This window comes from Thermobia domestica, chromosome 6 (genome assembly GCF_964235325.1).
Source record: "Thermobia domestica chromosome 6, izTheDome1.hap1.1, whole genome shotgun sequence".
In the NCBI taxonomy this organism is placed as follows: Eukaryota; Metazoa; Arthropoda; class Insecta; order Zygentoma; family Lepismatidae; genus Thermobia; species Thermobia domestica.
The window spans coordinates 245910682-245923036 of NC_137459.1; positions in this window are offsets into that span (position 1 = coordinate 245910682).

Below are 12355 nucleotides of genomic sequence, written 5' to 3' on the forward strand. Positions count from 1 at the left end.
ATCAATGCATTCAGTGAGTGAACTAGGAGTGCAATGATACCGGTAGTCTATTTTACTTTGATTGGTGTTGTTTTTATGAAGATGGAGAAAGAAAATATTTTACCGTTCGAACATTTGAAAGAATGCTTTTTTCTTAAGAGCTGAGGATGATGGTGGACAGAATTTAAAAGTAAAATGTCTGAAGTCCCCTGGTGGAAAATATCAACAACTAGGGTGCCATAATTAACGATATACAGTAAGGGGTTAATATGAATAAATTGTTCTGATGAGCAGGCCTACTTTATTACTAGAAAATAGTTTGCTGATGTATGTATTATTGGAGTTCTTTCAGATCAGTTTGCTTATCCTAGAGTCCCGTTGATTATAGACTTTGAAACTAGCTTTAAAAAGCATGTATCGATTTTAGAGTTACTGGCAAGTTTTGATTCACCCCCAGTTCATGTGTTCTCACTTTATTGGTTGTAGTGTTATGTTTCTCTATATTCTGTATTGTTAATTTTTCATAACAACATTGTTATTATTATATAATTAGCTTAGCAGTATAATAATAAGCAACAATTTTTTCTAACGCATAAGGATGAGCACAAGTCAAGATAAAACTCGATTCGACTCGAATTCAAGTCGAGTTTCGAGTCAAGTCAAAGGTAATATTCTCGAGTCGAGTTCCAAGCCGATTCAGTTTATCGCGTCGAGTTTCGAGTCCAGTCGAGTTTGTTAAATGGCTCGTTCGTTTTAACTCGTCTTGAAATCATGGCCTGATTACGCTAGAAAGCGAAAACCATAAGAAATGTAAGCTAAGCAGTAATATGGAATACTTTTAGTGTTGCTCACGAGAGGGGACACTGTTCGCATCTCCTCTCGTCTCGATAGCGAGACCACAAGAGATTTTTTATAACAAGCTCAGCTCCGCTCGGCTCAACTGAGAAGATAGCTCGAGCCGGCTCGCTTGGGGTGAACCATCGACTCGAACTGGCTTGGTTGGGATGAGCCATCTGCTCGTTCGGCTCAACTGAGCCGAGGGCTCTAGCCGAGTTAGTTGGGTGAGCTGTTGGCTCGGCTCACTTCTCGGTTCGGTTCGATAGTGATTGAGCTGTGAGCCGAGCTGCTCGAGGCGTTGACAATTCTAAGCCCGGGCCGAGCAGTTTTGAAGATATTTGGCCAGTGCCCTATAATTTTTAACAGTGTTTGGTTCGAGCTCGAATACTCAACCAAGGCCCAAATTCAGGATGTCGTGAACAATGTCCTTGACTCCTAGACTTCACGACTAGCAAGGTTGGCAATCAACTAGTTTTTAGTATTCAAATACAAACCGCCTATCTTTCATGTTTATATACGGTGTTATAATAATAATAATAATAATAATAATAATAATAATAATAATAATAATATAAGTTGTAGTAGTAGTAGTGTCATTGATAATAATTATATTGTCTATGTAATATACTTGAAGAGAGTACTCGAAACTATACACCGGATTTGGCTCGACTCAACTCGAAATTCGACCCCAATTCGAGTCGAGTTGGAGGAAATTTTTCGAGCCGAGTTCTCGGGTGAAGCTCAAAGATGTATGTTTCTAGTCGAATCGAGTTTCAAAGAAAACTCGCTCGTACCCATTCCTACGAGTAACGCAGTATGGCATTTTATCAATGTTATATTATATGAAAATGTAAACATTATATAACAAATAAAAATTTGTCCTTGCATTTACATAAAGCGCTTCAGAAGTGCAATAATAATAATAATAATAATAGCGGTAGTAATAGTAGTACGGAAAATTGAAGTAATATTTTTTCACATATTTAAAGTTTCGGACCTAAAAGTAACGCGTTACTTTCGAAGTAAAGTAACAGTTACTTTTTGGGGGCAAGTAACGCGTTACATTTTAAGAGAAAGTAAAGTAACTTGTAACGCGTAAAATTTTTCAAGTAACTTACCCAACACTGGTGAGCAGTAAGCACAGGGGAAATAATTACGAAACTGTTTGCAAACAAATTTAGGGACGCTAATGCAAGTGCGACAACGGCATTTTTTTTCTTTTTTTGGTTTCGTCATGAGTTTTACACATATGTTACAATTTGATTCTTTCCCACATAAAAAATAAATAAAATAACCATAGTGATAAAAAAGACAAAGACACTTCCATGGGATCGAACCCAATACCTTCGGCATACAGACTCGATGCTTTAACTAACTGAGCTATTTCTTTTCTTACTTGAACTGAGCCTGTTCCGGTAAAGACGATATTTCATTACGATCGTGCTACCAATTCGTCCTTTTCCATAGATAATTTCCACTATTTGCTCTATATTTACGTTAATACTTAGCATATTTTCATATATTTGGAGTTTGCAGATAATGCACGTAATAAGACATATTAGAAATATTCGTTAAAAGTTTAGTTTGTAGATTTAATCCACATTTCTCTCAATGACATAGGTGTCGCTGCTTCGTGTTGAACTGCAAAATTACCTCGCGTTCTTGAAAATTTCCCACTTTAGCAGAGTTGGTAATTCTCGAGATTTCTGTCGATTTAATGTTTTTTGCTTCTAATTTATTTATTTTAAGCTAATATCTAACACAAATATTAAAAACGGGTTTGTTATTAACCTGTCCTGTTCGGGAAACCTTCCGAAATTTCGAACATATAAAGAAAACGGAGATATTTTGAGAAAACTTCAAAATAAAGAGACGCGTCATTTATTTTGCTCATAGTAGTACCATTACAGTCGAGGTAATGAAAGTTTTGTTTGGAGGGACTCAATATTTTCGAACGTACTGTGTACTGTAAATTTTTCCAACACATAATTTTCCGTCCATGTAGTAAATTCGTTTGTTCTTTAGTCAAATCAAAATTAATGTGAGAGCTTCGAAAGAATTATATTTTGGGGAATAATTTCTTTATTTATATATTACTTCATTATAAACTCGGTATATGGGCATTTCAAATGGATGATTATTGAAATTATACATCTTAATGCGATACAAAAATATAGGTCAGCAATTGGACAGAAAATTCTGAAATTATCCACCAATCTGATATTTGTCAGAATAATTTAGACCCCCTTCGTCCCTCTGAGATACCCATATCCTCCCAAAATCCGGTTACATCCAGTTTTTACTATTTTTCATTCGTCTTATATTTTCCGCCGCCAAAACTCTTTTTTCTGATTGGAACTATTCCCGACGCTCTAGTATTAAGGCGCGTCTTCCTCTCACTCTACCTGGGGCACAACTGAAGCTAGACCACATCAGTTTCCGTTCTTGGAAAATTGGGATTTTGATAGGAAGAAAGACGAAATAATAAGGTAATCAGGTATGAAATAGTAAATGAACTTGTTGGAAGCAAGAAGGGGTTCTGAACTGCTAAAATCCTGCAGAGAAACTAGCAAGACATTGTAAAATATAGAAGTCAGCTTGACAGACACCATGTTTTATATTAACAAGTAGCATCAAAGTGAATAAATTTTGCGATTGTGTGATATTTCAAACTAAGTTTTCGGAAATTAGTGTTTCCCCCTAAGAATTCCCTTCACCCTCCACAAGTTCAGTTTAGGGTTGCGGTAGCCTGTCCATTTATATATCTGAGTAGTGTATATACTTATGTATGTAGCATATGTTTGGAGTTAGTCCACCCATTGGAACATCAGACCACAGTGTAATTCACATCACTCTCAAGCTTCACACAATATCCAAAACCCCCAGTAGAGTAATTCATTGTAGTTCTTACGCTTCATTTAATACCGAATCGTTTTATCGTGATGCACAAAATTACAACTGGGATACGATTATTCAAATGGAAACAATAGATAATAAAGTTGAATTTTTACAAAAGTTGATATTTTTGATAACCATGCACCGCTCAAAACGAAAAGGCTATCTAAGAACACTCTTCCCTTTATTTCAAGTAACACAAAACTTTTAATGTAGCGGCGTGACCGTGCTTACAGAAAATATAAAAGAACGAAGAAACAGTTGCATTGGGAGGATTACAGACGCTTGCGTAATTTCACAACTACTGTTGTTCAACAAGAAAAGACTGTGTATTTTTCTGATCGCATGAGATCTACTAATGATGCACGTAACATATGGAAAACTTTGCGTGATCTTGGTGTACGTAAAAGCGATTCATGCTTGATTCTTCTGGATGATGTAAATGACATTGAAGTTGTAAATTCACATTTCACAAGTGTCTATAAAATGTCTGAGACAAGCACTGAAGTATTTGATCAACAAACGCATTGGCTTGCATCGCGCAAACTAAATAGCAATATTGAAACGTTTAAGTTTCACACTGTAAAGGAATCAGAAGTTAAAACTGCAATACACAGTATTAAGTCCAACGCATGTACGTTTGATGGAATAACAGGAAAAATGCTTCGACTGTCTGTTTCCTTTATTTTAACTCCACTTACTCACATAGTAAATTACTCATTAACACAAGGTTGTTTTCCAGAATTTTGGAAGCGAGCGAAGGTGGTTCCACTGCCCAAGAAGACAGTCGCTTGATGAACTTCGTCCCATCAGTATACTTCCAATTATCTCCAAAGTACTAGAAAAGGTAGCATTTCAGCAATTAACAACTTATATCAACAAAAATAAAATATTACCTGTTACTCAATCCGGCTTCCGTAAAGAACATAGCACAACCACAGCTCTATTAGAAATTACAGATTCAGTTTTGAATTCAATAGAAAATTCAATGGTAACAGTTTTGGTCTTGTTGGATCTTTCGAAGGCTTTCGATCTGGTAAATCATGAACTCCTACTGGCCAAAATGAAATATTACAACTTCTCAGAATCAGTTATTAAATGGTTCTACAGCTATCTCTCTTGTAGACAGCAACAAGTAATACTAAGTGGAGAAAAGACTCAGGTATCTACCCCATCCCTGATAAAGGCAGGAGTTCCGCAAGGTTCAATATTAGGTCTCCTATTATTTTCACTCTTTTTAGCAGATGTTTCTACAGTCATAAAACATTCATCAGTTCACTTCTATGCGGATGATACACAGATCTTCATCAGTAGTACACCTAAAAATATTATGAACACAATAGAGATACTTAATAGGGATCTTTCAGCTGTTAGCAACCGGTGCCTTAAGAATGGTATTTTACTTAATCCAGTAAAATGTGTTTTCACTGTATTGGGAACATCACATCAGTTGAGCAAAGTCAACCGTGATGATCTAAAAGTAACCAGTGAATTCCAATATTCCATTTTCTCCCTTTGTAAAAGATCTAGGCTTAATAATAGACCAAGAGCATCTTACAACAGCTTTATAAATTAAAACGTTATTTGTCGCAAGAAACAAGACTATATCTCAGCGTTTCCCAACATTTTTCAACTTGCGGCACACTATGAGTGTAACTTGAATTCTCGCGGCACACTTATAGATTTTATGATTTTTAAATATAAAATACCATGGTATCTTTTTGTGTGATTACTGATCTCCTCACAGAGAAGAAACTCCACCACTGGTTTTCCACCATGGTAAATCATTATGCTTATTTTTCATTCTAATTTTAAAATATAAAACAATTGCAATGAAATATTGGACTTAGGTTTTTAAATTTCCGCTTTCTTTTTCGAAAACTGCATCCGAACTTTCACTAAGAAGGAAGATCACTAAATAACAAACGAACAAACAAATCTCTTTTACTTTTAAAACACAAATGTAGGTAATTCTTATGCGTGTTTGTTTTGTCGAAAGGATTGAATGTTTTAAAGTTTAAAGTTACGAAATAGTCTGCAATAATAAAGAAGCAATAATGGTCATAACGTCATAACAATGATAATAAATACCTTTTTCAATATTAAAAATGTACAGAAAAGTAACGCCGTATGAAACTTGAAACTGTAGATTCATATTAGAGGGTCACAGTAATGTGAAATACAAATATACATTTCCCCCTATGTCCTGCAATTTAATTGCTATAGAATAATTTTGTTTCGATTTACTTGCGACACACCAGTGTGCCGCGGCACACCGGTTGGGAAACGCTGCTATATCTTGTTAGCACACTCATTTTGCCTCTGTTCGATTATTGCGATTCAATATATGGTAGCTCTCTCCACACAAAATACTAGGGCAATACAGAAAATACAGAACTACTCTATACGCTTTTCTCTCAGTTACAGAAAGTCTCAGCATATTCTGCCGGTGCTTAAACAATATCCTAACCATTTCCCGAAGACGATGTCTCCGGTAGTGTTGTTTACTATACAAAATACATTCACATAAAATACCACCTGACTTGCATCATAAATTAACATGTAGATCAATAATTCACCGTTACAATACCCGAGGAAGTAATAAAATGAATATGCCCCGGCATACTTTAAAAATAAGAGAGAAGGCATTTTCAATTTCAGCAGTAAGAATCTGGAACTCCCTACCACAGTCAATCACTGAAAAACCGTACAATTCATTTAAATCATCACTCCAAACATTATTATTTAGAGATCAGAGACAAAGCATTTGGCACACTAGAAAGGTGTACTACAGTGTGAAATTGGACTAGCAGTATGAGTTTGCTTTTATTTTACATTTATATTTACTGATCGTTATGTTTATCCTTAGAATTATTGAATGTATCATGTTATGTTGTTATTTGCATCTTGTATCTTATTCGTATCTGTTTTATTCTTTCTTTTCTTCGTAATGGTGACAAGGGTTAGGTGGCAGAGCAACCTTCGGTTGAACCTCGCACGCTGAAATAAACAGCAATTCAATTCAATTCAATATGTGTTTTTTTTTTTAACATGGCGGTATGTGTAGGTTCCTTTGTAGTTAAATTAATTTTCATGATGTCAGTGTAAGTTAACACAGGGACACTCATTTATTCCTAAATTGACGAAACCTCCAACGGAAATGGGTTGAACGTTTTTTTGCCAGGGTTCTTTTCCCGTCAGGAAAGGGACCATTCATTCGTTTTCATTACTAGTAATTGGAAAACATGATTTAATTAGTAGTAGGGCCATTGGGTTATTTTTATTCCGTTTCTTTTCGATAGTGCATAGAGCCGGTTGAGAATGGTAAAGTTCAGTAACTCGTTTGATTTATGTGTAGTTGAAACTGAGCGATAAGATGATTTAACATGTGTAGTGTTATGTATTAATATTTGTTTTCTTAGTTTATGTGATATATAGCATGTATGTGTATAATTTAGTATCTTGACCATAGGGATGTGTGAGTGAAAGTGTGATTTATTTCTCTATGGACAGTGTATCGCTTAATTAGTTGTCTCTTGTGGTCAGTTTAAACGGATAAATCAATTCGCAACGCAGATTCATAGTAACACTGTACCATAATTACTTAGTAGATTACTTATAGTTATAGATGACAAAGTATAAATTTTATTTATTAGTACAAAGTTAGTGTTCGTACTATCAATGCCAACTGGTGTCGGGTTGAGAACTATTCGTCGCTAGGTTTTTGTTACTCCGATACTTAGTGAACTGGTCAACATGAAAATGACCCTTCTTTTGCAATAAATGATGAGTAAATATTAGTTCTGGCCCATATGAATAGATATTTAGATGATTTACATTGTAACTTAACTTTCCTGAAACGCACAGTCATTTATATAGCCCAGTAATCAAATTAATAATAATAGTAAACTTCGCTTTTTCTTTTAACCTGAAGTTTGTCTATATGGCTTTATTTTGTTATCAGGCTGCAGTTTCAAATTATCTCTCTGTTGCTTTCTGTGAGCGATCGCATTGCTGATATTTCTGAAATATAACTGCGTATAGATAAGGATATTGAGTTTTCGTTGCATACAAAATAATCCGAAGCCGTAAAGTGAAATATACTATGATTTGTTTTGAAGGAATCTGACATCGGTTCATACAAGGTCACGCGTGTTGATTAACGTACTAGAGTAATGTGTTGATTTTAATATATGTAATGAGACTGCTTCGAAAAGTCTTGGGCGTAATTGTAGAGTATATCGTGTCTGAAAATGAATCGATGCTAAGGAAAAGTGAATAAAAATAAATATTAATGATATATATATATTGTAGTATGAATAAACAATACGGCACCCGTGCATATACGTGCCCAGTTGAAATTTTTGCTACAAGATATTGATATTTATTATATGATACATTAGTACATTAATCATCACGTCAGAATATTGTGTGAGGAGAGTGTGTTGTGTAAAATGATAGATCGTATTTTCACTTTGTGGCATGTGATAGTAAACGGACATACTAACTGATCATCCGGCCTGATGATATGAATAGTGGTCATGTAGAAAACGATTCCGGATATCTTTCCAGCTAATCACAAAACAGAATAACTGTTTGCAGAATTAAAACAATTTAAAATATACGCGCTCAGTTTATATTTGCGATACTACTCTGCAACATTAATTTTTTCCACGTCACCTGATTAAGTTAGGTTCATTACTGTTCGCAGAGATGACGAAGTAGATAGGATGGAATATAGAAAATTTATTACAGTAAAATTTCGTTTTTCCGTACCAAGATGCCGATCCTCCCACTCCAAATATTTTACTTTTTCTTTAATTTTAAACTAGGTAGCGATTGAAATTAAATGAGACCTCAAGGTTTGCGCCCTTGCGGATGTGGGAGCTACTAGTAAGGTTTGACAGATAACTTACTAGTACAAAATTTATTTTATTGAAATTTTTGTTAATTTTGGTAAATTCTAGTTAGAATTCGCTCTATTTTATCGACTTTATTCTAGTTTCCATACTTTACTCGGAACTCTTCTCAGTTTCTGAGGGTTTGGATACTTTTTTTTTATTTAGAAATCATAAATTAAGAAACCACACTGACTTCCCGGTAGTGCCGGAGTCTCCAAGGTTTCAGCCGACTGGAATTGCTTGTGGGCTTGGAGATATTTATTTTAGGCTACGCATTTAGTAGGCCAACTGTTTCGGCATATTAAAGCATATTTGGCTGTGGATTGTTGTATGTCTAAATTGGCCACTTATCTTTGTAGTTTTAGTGTCCTAGCTTATTCCTTTGGCGCCGCTTTTGCTTTTTCTTTTTAATTTCTTCTCTATCTATCCCTTTATTCTCTTCTTCAAGAAATTTTATTTTTAACCTTCCCCCCAGTTCTGAATTTTACAAATATCAACCATTCAACATATACCATTTGAACTTGATTTACCAACTGAGAATTCGCGAGACACGGTTCGTGGATGTATCCGTTGATGTGGAATATTAAGGAAACATTTTTTCCATCATATTTCGACCCACTGCAATAGCGAGCGATGGTTCAGTACATGATATTATTTTTTCCATTATTCGTTCAGAATTCCCATTCGGGTTCAGTCATTTCTACTTTTGTTTCCATTGGTAACCATAAACGTAAATGATGTAGTTGTTTTGGGCCCAAAGTAGTATTATTAATTTTAGAATCATATATTTATACATATTCTGGGTTTACGTGCCTGCCATGCAAATTAAATGTCTACCAGTTTAAATAAAATGCTTGAGAACACTAATTTTATCATTATGTGCGGTCAGTTATTTAATTTAGCGATATATTCGGATTCTCTCATGTGAAGTGTTGCAACCTAAAAATTTAATTTGTCGGGGTTATTGATTTGAAATTTAAATGGTTATTGAGTATATGTATATTAAGATATAAATATGATATTACAGTAAAATGTATAATGCCGAATTAAATAAATAAATATGGGTAAAGGGTCTCAGTCCCTACCCCGAACGGTCCTTGGTTGCTTTAGTTCCGAAATATCTAATGAATATTTTTAAAATGTTAATGTTAGAAGATACCGCCGCATGTTATATATATTCTCTTCAATCTTTGTGACGTTATTAAGTAACATGTAACAACTAACATCATCTGTATTACACTAACTGCATGTATATATAGGTCATCGTAACCCTAATGTATCCTTAAATTTACCCTCAATTTAGTAAACTAAAATCTTTCTGTAAAACTACATTTCGATTCCATCCCTCCCCTACGAATCATCAAACTTGACCAGTGTTTTCCACCTCAGTAGTCGTGTTCTCAATACAAACGAAAGTCCTGAACTTGGAAAATTCTCGTTCCTATATATATTGCGATATATTGTCCCGATATATAGTGCGAATCTAACGATAAATGTGTGCACCTGGTAGTACGAGGTGATATTGAGTGAAAGATAGTCAGTGAATGACAGAATAAGTAACATTAATCACCGTGATATCAGTGACAAAACTTTGATCTTTTAATCCCAGAAATGGGAGAAATGTAGTCGATAGATACTTCGACGAACCGAATATGTGTTAGTTACGATTAGTAAACGTAATCATTTGTGTATAAGAAATGCAATAAAGTGAAATGCATGGACACCAGAAAGGGCGCTTCGAAAATATATTATTGCTCGTCTGAAAGTACGAGAGAGGCCTCGTGTAATTACTTTCAAAATGTTCATAAATGAGATAAAGATTCATTTAAAGTTTTTTTTCTTTGACTCATATTGTATGCTGTACTTATTCACGAACTTCATATTTCCCAAGTTAAACAAAATATAATTTGTGTGTGTGTGTGTGTTCATCCATTTTTATCTGTCCGTTAATATATAAATATATGTATGTGCGTATATCCTTCCATTACTATTGTTCAATCTCGTGTGTTGATTGAGGTATTTATATGTATGTTTATTGCATGTTTATAAAATTCTGTTTAATTTCTTATTAGATGTAATAAATGTTCACCAAATTCTAGTTAGATAGTTTCTTTAAACTATTTTCACCCATGTCGATACGCTGTCCTGTATGTATGTGTGTGTGTGTGTGAATGAATGATAAATTTAGTTCTAAGTGGTAGCATTTAATATTGATTTACTATGATAGTGTTTGTAATATGTGTGTAATAGCATGTTATATGTATTAGTGTATGACGGAGGTTATGAAAGATAACTAATTCTAATGTAGTCTGAATCGGCTCTGGGAGAAAAGCCAAAATAACAGGATGAGCCTGAATAACGACAGTCTTTTTAGGAATCTCAAAATTTCTATTTGTGGAAATTGTGTAAGTCACTTTGATTTTTTTTTTCTTGGCTGATTCAAATGTGTGTTCGATCTCCATTATAAAAATTCAGATACTGGATACAGGTTATTTAACATTTTCGAAATAATAGACGAACAATTAAATTAAAACTTCTCGTCACCTGGGCTGGGTTAGGGTAACTCCCACTTGTGCAGCTGCCTGGATCCAGGTTGGGATAGCAGGAGGGAACATGTCTCTCTTCGGGATCACTTCAGAATTGATCTTCAAGTAATAACCTTCGAGCATGAATCAACTTTTAATAACTATTCAAGTTTCTTTACCATATTTCTATAAATATAATTATTCAGTAATCCTTTATCTCTAGTTCCTTCTTCCTTTCTCTTTTCCCCCTTTCTCCTACCTCCTCCTCTTCTTTCTCACTCTTTCTTTTCCTCTTTCTAATAAAACTGAAGAGGGGTCGTGACTGGGAGTTGTCGCTATAGATACGGTCGTTAAATTTCTTTGATGTTTCTCTTCGGAAGTCCGATATGAATTAGTTAACCCTAAAACATACATAAGAATTTCAAAATTCATTTTTTTTTAAATTTCATATTTGACTAGATTATCAAATTGAATATCCAGTCTAAAAAATATAGTGACTCTCACCATTTTTCCCCACTCACGATTTTTCGTTTTCAATAAAACTGTAATCATTTGAACAAGCCTGCATTCTGTATTTGGTGTTTGCTGTTATCATGAAAATCTTTTTAGTTTTTGGTGATGATGATTTTCCACATCAAAGTAATGGTTGCTTAATTATTCGACTCCTAAAGTGTTCTACGATCTCGAATTAGATCCTTAGAACAGGCCACCCTGAATTGATTTTCTTTGGTCCATCTACCATTAAAAACGGATGAAATTTTACCTATCTTTATGTGCTGTATAAGTAAATGTAATTTCTTAAATATTTTGACCTAAAGTTGTCAATCTGGATCAGAAAAGCATATTAGATTATATTGATTTGTTTTTCTACACCAAAATCTTTAAAGCAACCTCATTCTATAAAGGTAACCAAGAAAGTTCTGTCGCTTTTTGTAGAGGTCTGTGTTCAATTGACCCTCACACCGTAAGTTGAATGTGAATGGAGATAAGGCGAAGGTCAGTTGTTGGTATGGGTATATCCAACATAGTACCTGGTTATAGCAGTTCAGTTACATCGTGAACTTGTGTAAGGACAAACTGAACATGTGACCTCCACAGAGCGTCATAAGGGCGTGTATGCTGTACGAATTCAAACTGGGGTCAAACGCCACCGCAGCGGAGTGAAGATGTGGTGAGTGTGTCGTGACTACGCGGACAGTGCAGCGGTGGTTTAACAAG